The 10423-nt window shown below is 46.7% G+C and overlaps 1 pseudogene across 1 annotated transcript; it reads right to left on the minus strand.

Moving 5' to 3' along the window:
- Positions 1–8966: 8966 nt before the first annotated feature.
- On the minus strand, positions 8967–9638 carry LOC117074648 (annotated as a pseudogene). Its single transcript, XR_004433652.1, has one exon. The product of XR_004433652.1 is annotated as a destrin-like (transcript).
- Between the last annotated feature and the right edge of the window lie 785 nt (positions 9639–10423).

A 10423-nucleotide genomic window follows, 5' to 3' on the forward strand; every position in this document is an offset into this window, starting at 1 on the left:
ATGAGGTAATAGCCTCTGTCTACATGACCAAGTGGTTGTCAGTATCCAAGCGAACTGATGTACATGAAAGTATAAACTACCTGGGAGATCTTGCTCAATCCTCTTCTCTGAGTTCCAGCCTCCAGCTAAACATCTGGGGCTCCATAAGGCTCCTTCTAGCTGTGGCCCACTGGACTGGGACTTACTAAGATGCTGAGTGCTGAGTGAGCTAGACGTAGAAGTTGAAATGAGTGGGAAAAGTGATGAAAAGAAATGCTTGCTTTCTTCTGGCTTGTCTTCACTATCTCCTTTTCCTCACGCTTCCCGGCCCCGCCCCTTCTCCCCGGGGTTGAAAAATCTGAAAGCCCGACAGGGCTCTCCAGCCCGGGACCAGGCTGAAGCCGGAGGGAAGGTGTGCCCTCCACTGCCCCCTGCGTTTCTGCATTTTCTCCCATCATTTTCTCCCGTTCTCTTCTTGCTTGGATCTGCCCTATCTGGGGAGACTCGGGCACCGGGAAACGAGATTGCTGGGTGTGGCCCTAAAGTGTTCCTGAGCTTATTGTGCCCTCTAGTGTCCAGTAGTGAATACTGCAGCCGTCGGCTTCCTTTCTGACTGTCCCTCTGATGCCTCCCGCCCAACACAGTTTTTCCTTTTATGGGTGTGGGCTGACAGCACAGCAGGTGGGGACTCCAAGGACTGGTAGCTCAAAAATCCACCTCAGGGACAGACAGATTCTTTGGTTTTTGGCAAAATGTAGGAGCCAGCTTGGCCATGATGGAAGCTTTAAACTCTCTCTCTCTCTTTTTTTTGAGATGGAATTTCGCTCTGTTGCCCAGGCTGGAGTGCAGTGGCGCCAGTCTCGGCTCACTGCAACCTCCCCATCCCGGGTTCAAGCGATTCTCCTGCCCCAGCCTCCCGAGTAGCTGGGATTACAGGCGCCTGCCACCAAGCCCGGCCAATTGTGTATTATTATTATTATTATTATTTTGTATTTTTAGTAGAGAGAAGGTTTCACTATGTTGGCCAGGCTGGTCTCGAACTCCTGATCAGAAGTGATCTGCCCACCTAGTCCTCCCAAAGCGCTGGGATTGCCGGCGTGAGCCACTGTGCCCAGTTGGAAGCTTTAAACTCTTATGCTAGGTTTCATTAGGGGAAGTCCAAAAGTGAGGAGGATAGAAATCTAACCTTGGGTGCCTACCAGGTACATATGTGACATACATAATCCTTGTAACCTTTACATATGTAATTATTGCTACAATCCTGAAAGGTAGTTTTTATTAATTCTAGGTTTTCAGAAGAGATCACAAGTTCAGAGAGGTTAAGTGTCTTCCCCAAGGTCACATAATAGCAATAACAATATGAGAGCAACATTAGCCAATTATTTAGTGCCTACTCCACCCCAGGCATATGATTTCTTTTACTCCCCACAGCAACACGTTAAAGTGGTGATCATAATCTTCATTTTAATGATGAGGTAACTGAGATTTGGACAGTGTAAGAAAGGAATAATTGAGAAGCTGCCTGAGGTCACACAGTGAGGTCCTCCTGTTTCCAGTCCCACACTGTTTCCATTCTGCCATGGCCTCATGGAGCTGGTGAGTGGTAGAGGTGGGACTTGAGCCCAGGCCTGTGTGACTCAATGTTCTTTCCATTACTGCTGCTGCTTGGCAGTTCTTCCTGAGGACCAGGAAACCAGGAAACCTAGGGTCATGTGGTCTTTTGGAGTTCCCCACCTGAGATGATGGCAATGAAAACACCAAGGCAGAAGTCCAAAGGATCCTGGGGAAAATTTGCTCAGTGAAGCACGTGAGCAGAGCAGCACTATGGGAACTGCACAACTATATTGCTGTCAGGGGTCCCGGGGAGGGTGTCAGAGGAGCTGAGTCCTGTCTCCTTTCAGTAATTCTGTTTCCCTCAAATGTTTCCCTGAAGCTGGTGGGCCAGGATGGGGAATGCAAAGCTCAAAGGGACCTAAAAGGAAAGGTAGATGGAAAATTCCTGGCAGTAGATGAGAGAGAAAATTCCAGATAGAAAATTACCAGAAATAAGCAGGGCAGAGTGGTGTGTGCTTGTAGTCCCAGCTACCTGAGAAGCTGGGACAGGAGGATTGTTTGAGTCCAGGGGTCTAAGACCAGTCTGGGTACCATAGTGAGACTCCTTCTCAAAAAAGAAAAATTTACTATAAATATATAAGCTATACCACAGAGTTCCTAAATCATCCAGCAAAGTTCCCCTCACACCCAAAATATAAATTAGTCATAAGTGCCTGGAATAATGCTTTATGTCCCTTTGGGTGAGTCACAAATTTTCTTTTTCACTTTTCTCTTTTAAATTATTAAATAGTTATTAAATTGTCACCATCACATATGCCAGGTGGTAAGTTCGCAAACTGGTTGACGTTATGGTTGTTATTTCGAGGTGTAAATTTCATATAAATAGTCTGGTGGGAAAAGATATCAGTTGGGAACTATTTTTTAAAAGCTAATTTGTAAGTTACCTTATTTCATTAAGAAGTAACTCTTTTCCTCTCTTCCCACCCCTCCCCTTACTGCCTCTCTTCCTCTGTCCCAGGTCCCTTCTCTCCAAAAGTGTGGAGCCAGATTCCTCTTCTGTCCTTGTTGGCTGTTAAGACAAAGCTCTGAGCAGCCTTGCCAGAAGGGCTGAAGCTGACCCAAAGGCTGGTCCTCTTTCTTTTTCTCCTCTATTCCCCCTTCTTTCCCACACATAACCTCACATTAAGCAGAAAATAATTTCTGTGCTAGGGCCAGAGACAGAGCTTCAGCTTGGCTAGTCTGCCTTACAGTTTCAATTTGATGAAAGCCAATTACACATTTCCTCTGGTCTGTTATTTCAGCTGAAGCACCACACAGTTGGCTGAATGGGTCCTTGTTGCACACAAAAGGGAGAAATATTTGCAGGGAAACTAATGACCCGGTTATGGCTGCACCGTCATTTCTAGGCAATTTCCTGGTAAATGGCTCTTTGAAACAGTCTGGTGCTGGAAGCTTCTGTGCCCTCATTTCCTGCTTCATGGTTCCTGCTGGGCTCCTGCAGGGCCAGTCTGCCCTGAACAAAGTGACCAGGTGACCCGCTTTCTTGGGAGGAGTTTATACATTTCCCATCCCCTTTTCTTTCTGCCACTTGCCTTTTTCTTGTCCTCCTTTTATTCCTAAAAATAACCATTAATGCCTGTTAACATTGCAGTGATAACTAACACAGGATTTGGACCTCAGGGCACTCAGTCTTGAATGGAGGTAGACTTGCGTAACTCCATTCTGCAGCCATGCTTTCCAAATAAAATAACTCAAATCCCTATCTTACATCATCGTTGAGACTCCAGATGTAAGGGACAGAAATTGTTATCCAAAATGGAAAAAGGATTTTTATTGGAGCACACAATAAGAAAGTCCAGGAGTAGTCTGCCCTCAGATGAGGCTTGATCAGTTTTCTCAAAAATGTTACCAGGACCACCAGGTTTCTTTTCTTTCTCTTTCTCTTTCTTTCTTTCTTTCTTTCTTTCTTCTTTCTTTCTTTCTTTCTTTCTTTCTTTCTTTCTTTCTTTCTTCTTTCTTTCTTTCTTCCTCTCTCTCTCTTTCTTTCTTTCTCTCTTTCTTCTTTCCTTCTTCCCTTTGTTTCCCTTCCTTTTCCTTCCTTTTCCCTCCCTTCCTTCCTTCCTCCTTCCTTCCTTCCTTCCTCCTTCCTTCCTTCCCTCCTCTCTTTCTCTCTTTCTGGTCTTGCTCTGTCACTCAGACTGGAGTGACAGAGCAAGTGGTGTGAACATAGCTCACTGCAGCCTTCAACTCCTGGGCTCAAGCAATCTTCCTGCCTCAGCCTCCCAGGTAGTGAGCCACCAGGCCTGGCTGATTTTTGAATTTTTTATAGAGATGGGGTTTTACTATGTTGCCCAGTTGGTCTTGAACTCCTGGTCTGAAGTGCTTCTTCCACCTCCACTTCCCAAAGTGTTGGGATAACAGGGGCAAGCCACTGTGCCCAGCCAGGACCAGGTTTCTATCCCTGTGTCTCTCAACTTTGCTTCCTCTGTGTTTGTTCTGTTTTAGACATGCGTTCTTCCTCAATTGGCAAAAGCACAGTAGCTCAGGCTTCATATTTTATCATATTCAATAGGAAAGAGCACCTGCTCTTTTCCAGAAGTGGGAGAAATATCCCACTGTCTCCTTGGCTCTGCTTGGACCATGTGTTCATCCCTGAACCAGTCATTGTGGCCAGGGATAGACTGCTTTTATTGGCTAGATCTAGGTCATGTGCCTGCAGACATGGATGAAGAGTAGGGAAAAGTTATAGCCAAATGTTATATCTATCTATCTATCTATCTATCTATCTATCTATCTATCTATCTATCCATCCATCCATCCATCTCTATCTACTACCAGAAAAAGTGGGGATGAATGTTTGGGAAGAAAATAGTATCTACTACATACTTGAGAGCTTGTTTCACATTTGCTCTCATTCACAGGTCAGCTCGAGCTATCATTTGTCCAGCTCTGACTAAGCCTGGGGCTTTTGTGGGCCTCAGGGGGAGGAAGTGCATGTCAGTTGGTCCATGGGCAGCCCGGAAAAGGCACCACAAGTTCCCACTTGGGTCAGAGGGACTAGCAGCCTGGCCTCCAGCCTTCAGGCCCTCCTTGGCCTGAAGGTGGGGCCTCATCAGGGACCTGCCCCCTTCTACCCAGGAGCCTGTCTGCTTCCTATTGCCATCCATGGTGCCCAGGCTGCTCCCACCAAAGGGTACCTGCAGGCTAGCTCCAACCTGCCCTCTGCCCCACCTCAGCTCTCCCCACCCCATTGCCCCTGCAATCTGCCCCAATCCTGCTCTGAGATCAGAGCGGGCACCAGGAGTGGGGAGAGGCCAGGCAGTGGGAGCAGACACACCTTGAGACACCTCCATAGGGAGGCAGCAGGGACTTTCCTGGGTCCCTGAGGATGCAGAGTATAGAGATGCCCAGGTCCTGTGCCTGGGAGGGCGGGGCTGTCACCCAGTCCCTGGATCATGCACGCAGCTCCGGTGGCATCTCCTTGCAGTCTGGAGTGGGGAGCTCCAGGTCCTCACTGGGCCCCTCTCTGCCCACCCCTGCATGCCCAACCACCCTCCTCCCCTGCTAGTGGGTGGCTCGGCTGGCCTCACTGTGGCAGTGAGGCTCTGGGGGGTTCCCACTTGTCCTTGGCTCCTGCTGGCTCCCTTGGAGCACAGCAGTGTCCCAGGCCCAGCTATCCCTCCTCCCCGTACCCTCCCTGCAGGGGCACCATGCAAGAGCCGTGATGCGGTGCCATGGTCCAGAGTAGTAGAAGCTCCGGGCCTGGGAGTGGGTCCCACCTGGCCATGCAAGGGTGGGGGTGGTGCAGTCAGCTGTCTCCAGACATGGGGCACAGGGGACGTACCACCATTGCTGCTCCCACAGTTACTTCTGCCATCACCACTTTCACCTCCCCGCTGCAGCTGGCGCAGTGGCAGTGGCTGCTCCGGATGGCCCACCACTGCCATCAATATCACCCATAAGAAAGAATTTGCCTTTAATGTGTATCAGACAACTGTATAAACATTTGACCAGAAATTTACATGATTTATGTAATGCAAAGTTCTATTTCAGTCCAGTTTTATAACAACTTTTAAAACAGAAAATTTTAAATTTAGTATCAGTTAATACTGTTTCTAGAGAGCCATGGACCATCCCATTTCAAGGAATTCCATTTGACTTCATCAGTCCTGTTTCTTTCTTTTTCTTTTTCTTTTCTTTTCTTCTTCTTCTTTTTTTTTGAGATGGAGTCTCACTCTCTCACCCAGGCCGGAGTGCAGTGGCACAATCTCGGCTCACTGCAACCTCCGTCTCCTGGGTTCAAGCAATTCTCCCGCCTCAGCCTCTCAGGTAGCTGGGACTACAGGCGCGGACCACCACGCCCAGCCAATTTTTGTATTTTTAGTAGAGACGGAGCTTCACCATGTTGGCCAGTCTGGTCTCGATCTCTTGACCTCATGATCTGCCCTCCTTGGCCTCCCAAAGTGCTGGGATTACAGGCATGACCCACCGTGCCCGGTCACTCCTGTTTCTTCATTAATTTCTGTCCTTGCTTCTCTCCAGACCCTGCCTCCCATCTTCTCTTTCAGAGATAATCCCCTTCTTAAAGCAAATTCATTCAACCAAAATATGTTGAGTACCTGTGTGCTAGGCACTAGGGTTACAGTGACGAGTATGATGGTCGTAGTTGTCCATTTTGCATTGCCATAAAGGAATACCTGTGACTGGGTAATTTGCACCGTAAAGAGGTTTATTTGACTCACGGTGCTGAAAGCTGTACAAGCATGGCAGCAGCATCTGCTCAGCTTCTGGTGAGGCTTCAGGAAGCTTTTACTAATGGTGGAAGGCAAAGGGGGAGCAGACATGTCACATCGCAAGAGAGGGAGCAAGAGAGAAGTGCAGGAGGTCCAGGCTCTTTTTAACAATCAGATCTCATGGTAACTAATAGAATAAAACTTCAGTCATGACTGTGGGGAGGGCACCAAGTCATTCATGAGGCATCCATCCTTATGACTCAAATACCTCCCATTAGGCCCCATCTCCAACATTGGAGATCACATTCCAACCTGAGATTTGGAGGGGACAAACATCCAAACTACATTAATGGCTATGGTTCCTTCTTCAAAATTCCTGCAACTTTGTCATGCAGAGCAAGTTAACTTCTTTGCCCTAACCTTTCTTATCGCAACTGTCTTCAGGGGCCCTCACTTTTTATAGCCAGATAAGCCCAAGAAGTCACTTTCTTCAGCAAAGGAATTGATTTGTACTGTCCTTAGAGGTCAGCTGGCTTAAGCTGTGGCCAGCTTCTGTGATAATATTCTTATTTATTTTTCTGTTTTATAGGCAAACAGATAATGAGAATATTGTAGGTGAAGTACCATGCTATTAGTAGCAGTATTGACTAGGTATAGCCTTCAGTGGTGCAAGAGGAAAGAGAGTATTCTTCAAGGAAGAACTGCTTGACTGCTGTATAACATAGTGGAGGGGGGCATCACTTTACAGCCAGACCTACCAGCTGTGTGATCCGGTCATGTCGCTCAAGTACTTTGAGTTTCAAATCCTTTATCCATAACATGGAGGAAATAATAATATGTTTCACAGGGTTGTAGTAAGGATTAAATGAGATACCAAGCCATTTACTGATAACTTTTTCTCCCTACCACCACTTTATCACCGAGTCCTGTCAGTTTCACCTTTTACATTTGTCAAATCCCTCTATGTCTGTTTCTACCACCACCATCACCTTGTTCTGCCCATTTTCTTGTCTCTATCCATGACCATAGTACTGGCAATCTAACTCGTCTTCCAGCATTTCCTTCTCGCCCCCTCCAGCCCATTCTCCACACAGCAATCTGAGTAGATTTTGAGAAAACACAATCTGATGATGTCATATAATTTCCCTCCCAGTTACAACTTCTCAGTGCTCTTAGGATAACTAGATTTGCAAAGCCTTGACTGCTGCTTGTCTCTCCAGAATAAGCCAGAGCAGATCTGCCTCCACTCTCTCTGTGCCCCAGCCAACTGGTGACAAGGACTCTCTCCTTGACCAAACTTTAGACAGGCTGCTAAGTGAAATAAGCCAATTATGGAAAGATAAATACTGCATGATTCCACCTGTATGAGGTACCTAAAATAGTCAAACTCTCCCAACCTGTTGGAATGAAATAAAATAAAATAGTCAAACTCATAGAAGCAAAGAGTGGAATGCCAGGGGCTGAGAGGGGAGGCGGAGATGGGGAGTTACTAATCAACGTGCATGCATACAGTTTTGGTCCAGCAAGATGAATACGCTCTAGAGATCTGCTGTATGATATCATACCTATAGTCAACAGTAATGTATTGTATACTTAAACATTTATTTAGAAGGTAGATCTCATTTTAAACGTTCTTGCCACACATACACAAAAGCAGGGTGCTGGATGCCTCTGTTCTGGGACATGACTTCTACTTCGACCTCCCCCACAGTTCTCCCTGAGACACTGCCTGCTCGCCGGTTCCCACCTTGCAGTTTCTCTTCTTCCCTTTGCAGCTCACTCCTGCCTGCAAGTGAAACTGCACCATTAAGATTTGCAAACACCATCTTGTTGATAAACTGTGTGGATATGCCTGGGCCCAAACTTGTGCCCCCTGAAGCCTTAGACACTGGTTTCCTTTTCCTTTTCTCTTGGCGGCCATGACGACACCAAGCTTTCTTGCTCGGTCTCCCCCATCTCTCCTCCTTCCAACTCTTTGTGGCCAGTTTTCTTCTTTTTTCTTTTCTCTCTTTTTTTGTTTTGAAACGGAGTCTTGCTGCTGCCCACGCTGGAGTGCAATGACACGATCTCAGCTCACTGCAACCTCTTCCTCCTGGGTTCAAGCAATTCTCCTGCCTCAGCCTCCTGAGAGGCTGGGATTACAGGCATGCACCACTACCCCTGGCTAATTTTATATATATATATATATTTTTTTTTTTTTTTTTTTTGTTAGTAGAGATGGGGTTTCCCATGTTGGTCAGGCTGGTCTTGAACTCCCAGCCTCAGGTGATGGACCCTCCTCGGCCTCCCAAAGTGCTGGGATTACAGGCATGAGCCACCCCAACTGGCGCATGGCCAGTTTTTTCTTTGTATTTTCTTGTTAGGAGAGACACTAACACTGGATGATGTGGCCAGTTCTTTTTTTCTTTTCTTTTCTTTTCTTTTTTCTATTTTTTTGCTTTGAGGCACGGTCTCGCTCTGTCACTCAGGCTGGAGTGTAATGGTGGAATCATAGCTCACTGCAGCCTTAACCTTCTGGGCTCAAGTGATCTTCCCACTTCAGCCTCCTAGTAGTTGGGACCACAGATGCATGCAACCTTGCCCAGGTAATTTTTTTTTTTTTTTAAACTTTAGACTTTAGATTTATTTAGGGGCTGTTTGCATATGTTTATAGAATATTTCGTTTAAAAGATGATGAGACAGCTCCCCCTCAGTGAGACCTGGCCTAAATATATTTGCTTTATTTATATAGCAAGAGAATAACATTAAACATGGAAGCTTTCAATTTGTGGCACTGAAAGACCTACACAGGGCATCCTTCAAAGGCTACAATTAAGGATCCACCTAATTTTTCAGCAATACAAGCCCGATTGAGATCTTCTGGTCCATTTGCTTGACATTCATGTTTTATGCCTTGAAATTCTTTTTAATTGCATCCTTGGAGCTTGCATAGATCATTTTACTTTTCAGAGGTGCCAGTTCTGGTGCCCACAAAAAAAACATCAACTCTTCTTTTCTGGATTCTTTTGTTTCAAAGCTTGCATCATACAAAGCATAGCGACAATCTTTTTCAGGAAGCATTCCCACAAAATGCTTGAAAGGATCAGTTATGGTTACACCAACATCTCCAACCAAGATCTCTTTGCCTTCTTCTACAATGATGCACTTTTTGTCTGCACTGAGACAAAAAATGACAGCCTTCTTTCTTTTCTTGATTTCTTCTGGTGTGGAACATTTACGAACTTTCATGTCATAAAAAATGCGACATACTTCATCAGCTACTTGCACTCCTGAGGCCATCTTCGCCGCGGCGGTCGCAGGGACCCGGGGTTGGGAGCCGGCGGGCAGCGAGTCTGCAGAGCGTCCTCCTCACAGCTGCGGGACCAAGGGCTGAGCTCTTTTTTTTTTTTTTTTTTGAGACAGAATTTTGCTCTTGCTGCCCAGGCTAGAGTGCAATGGCGTGATCTCGGCTCACCACAACATCTGCCTCCTGGGTTCAAGCAATTCTCCTGCCTCAGCCTCCTGAGTAGCTGGGATTACAGGCATGCGCCACCACACCCAGCTAATTTTGTATTTTTAGTAGAGATGGGGTTTCTCTATGTTGGTCAGGCTGGTCTTGAACTCCCGACCTCAGGTGATCTGCCTGCCTTGGTTTCCCAAAGTTCTGTCATTACAGGCATGAGCCACTGCATTCGGCCCAGGCCATCTAATTAAAAATATTTTTTTCTACAGATGGGATCTCCCTACATTGCCCAAGCTGGTCTCGAACTCAGATCTTCCCACCTTGGCCACCCAACGTGCTGGGATTACAGGCATGAGCCACCGTGCCTGGTCTTGCAAATTCTTTCACTTCACACTCTACACACTCTCCTGTGTAAGCCACCTAACCAGCTGGTGTAGTTACCATCTGTATGTGGGTGATTCCCAAATGTGTGTCTCTTGCCCAGGTCTCTCTCCTGAGCTCCAGACTCGGATAGGACATCTCTCTGGCATCTGTAACCCTTCTTTCCCCTCACTCACCACATCTTCCCCATCACCAAATCCTGCCAGTTCTACCTCCTTGATCCACCAAGTCTTTCTGCATCTCTAGTCACCACCTTAGTTCAAGCCTGCTTCCTCCCTCTGATGGATCCTGGCAACAGCCTTCTGTCTGAGTTTCCTGTGTTTGCTCTGGCTCT

Source organism: Trachypithecus francoisi, unplaced genomic scaffold (assembly GCF_009764315.1).
Source record: "Trachypithecus francoisi isolate TF-2019V2 unplaced genomic scaffold, Tfra_2.0 Lachesis_group5, whole genome shotgun sequence".
NCBI lineage: Eukaryota > Metazoa > Chordata > Mammalia > Primates > Cercopithecidae > Trachypithecus > Trachypithecus francoisi.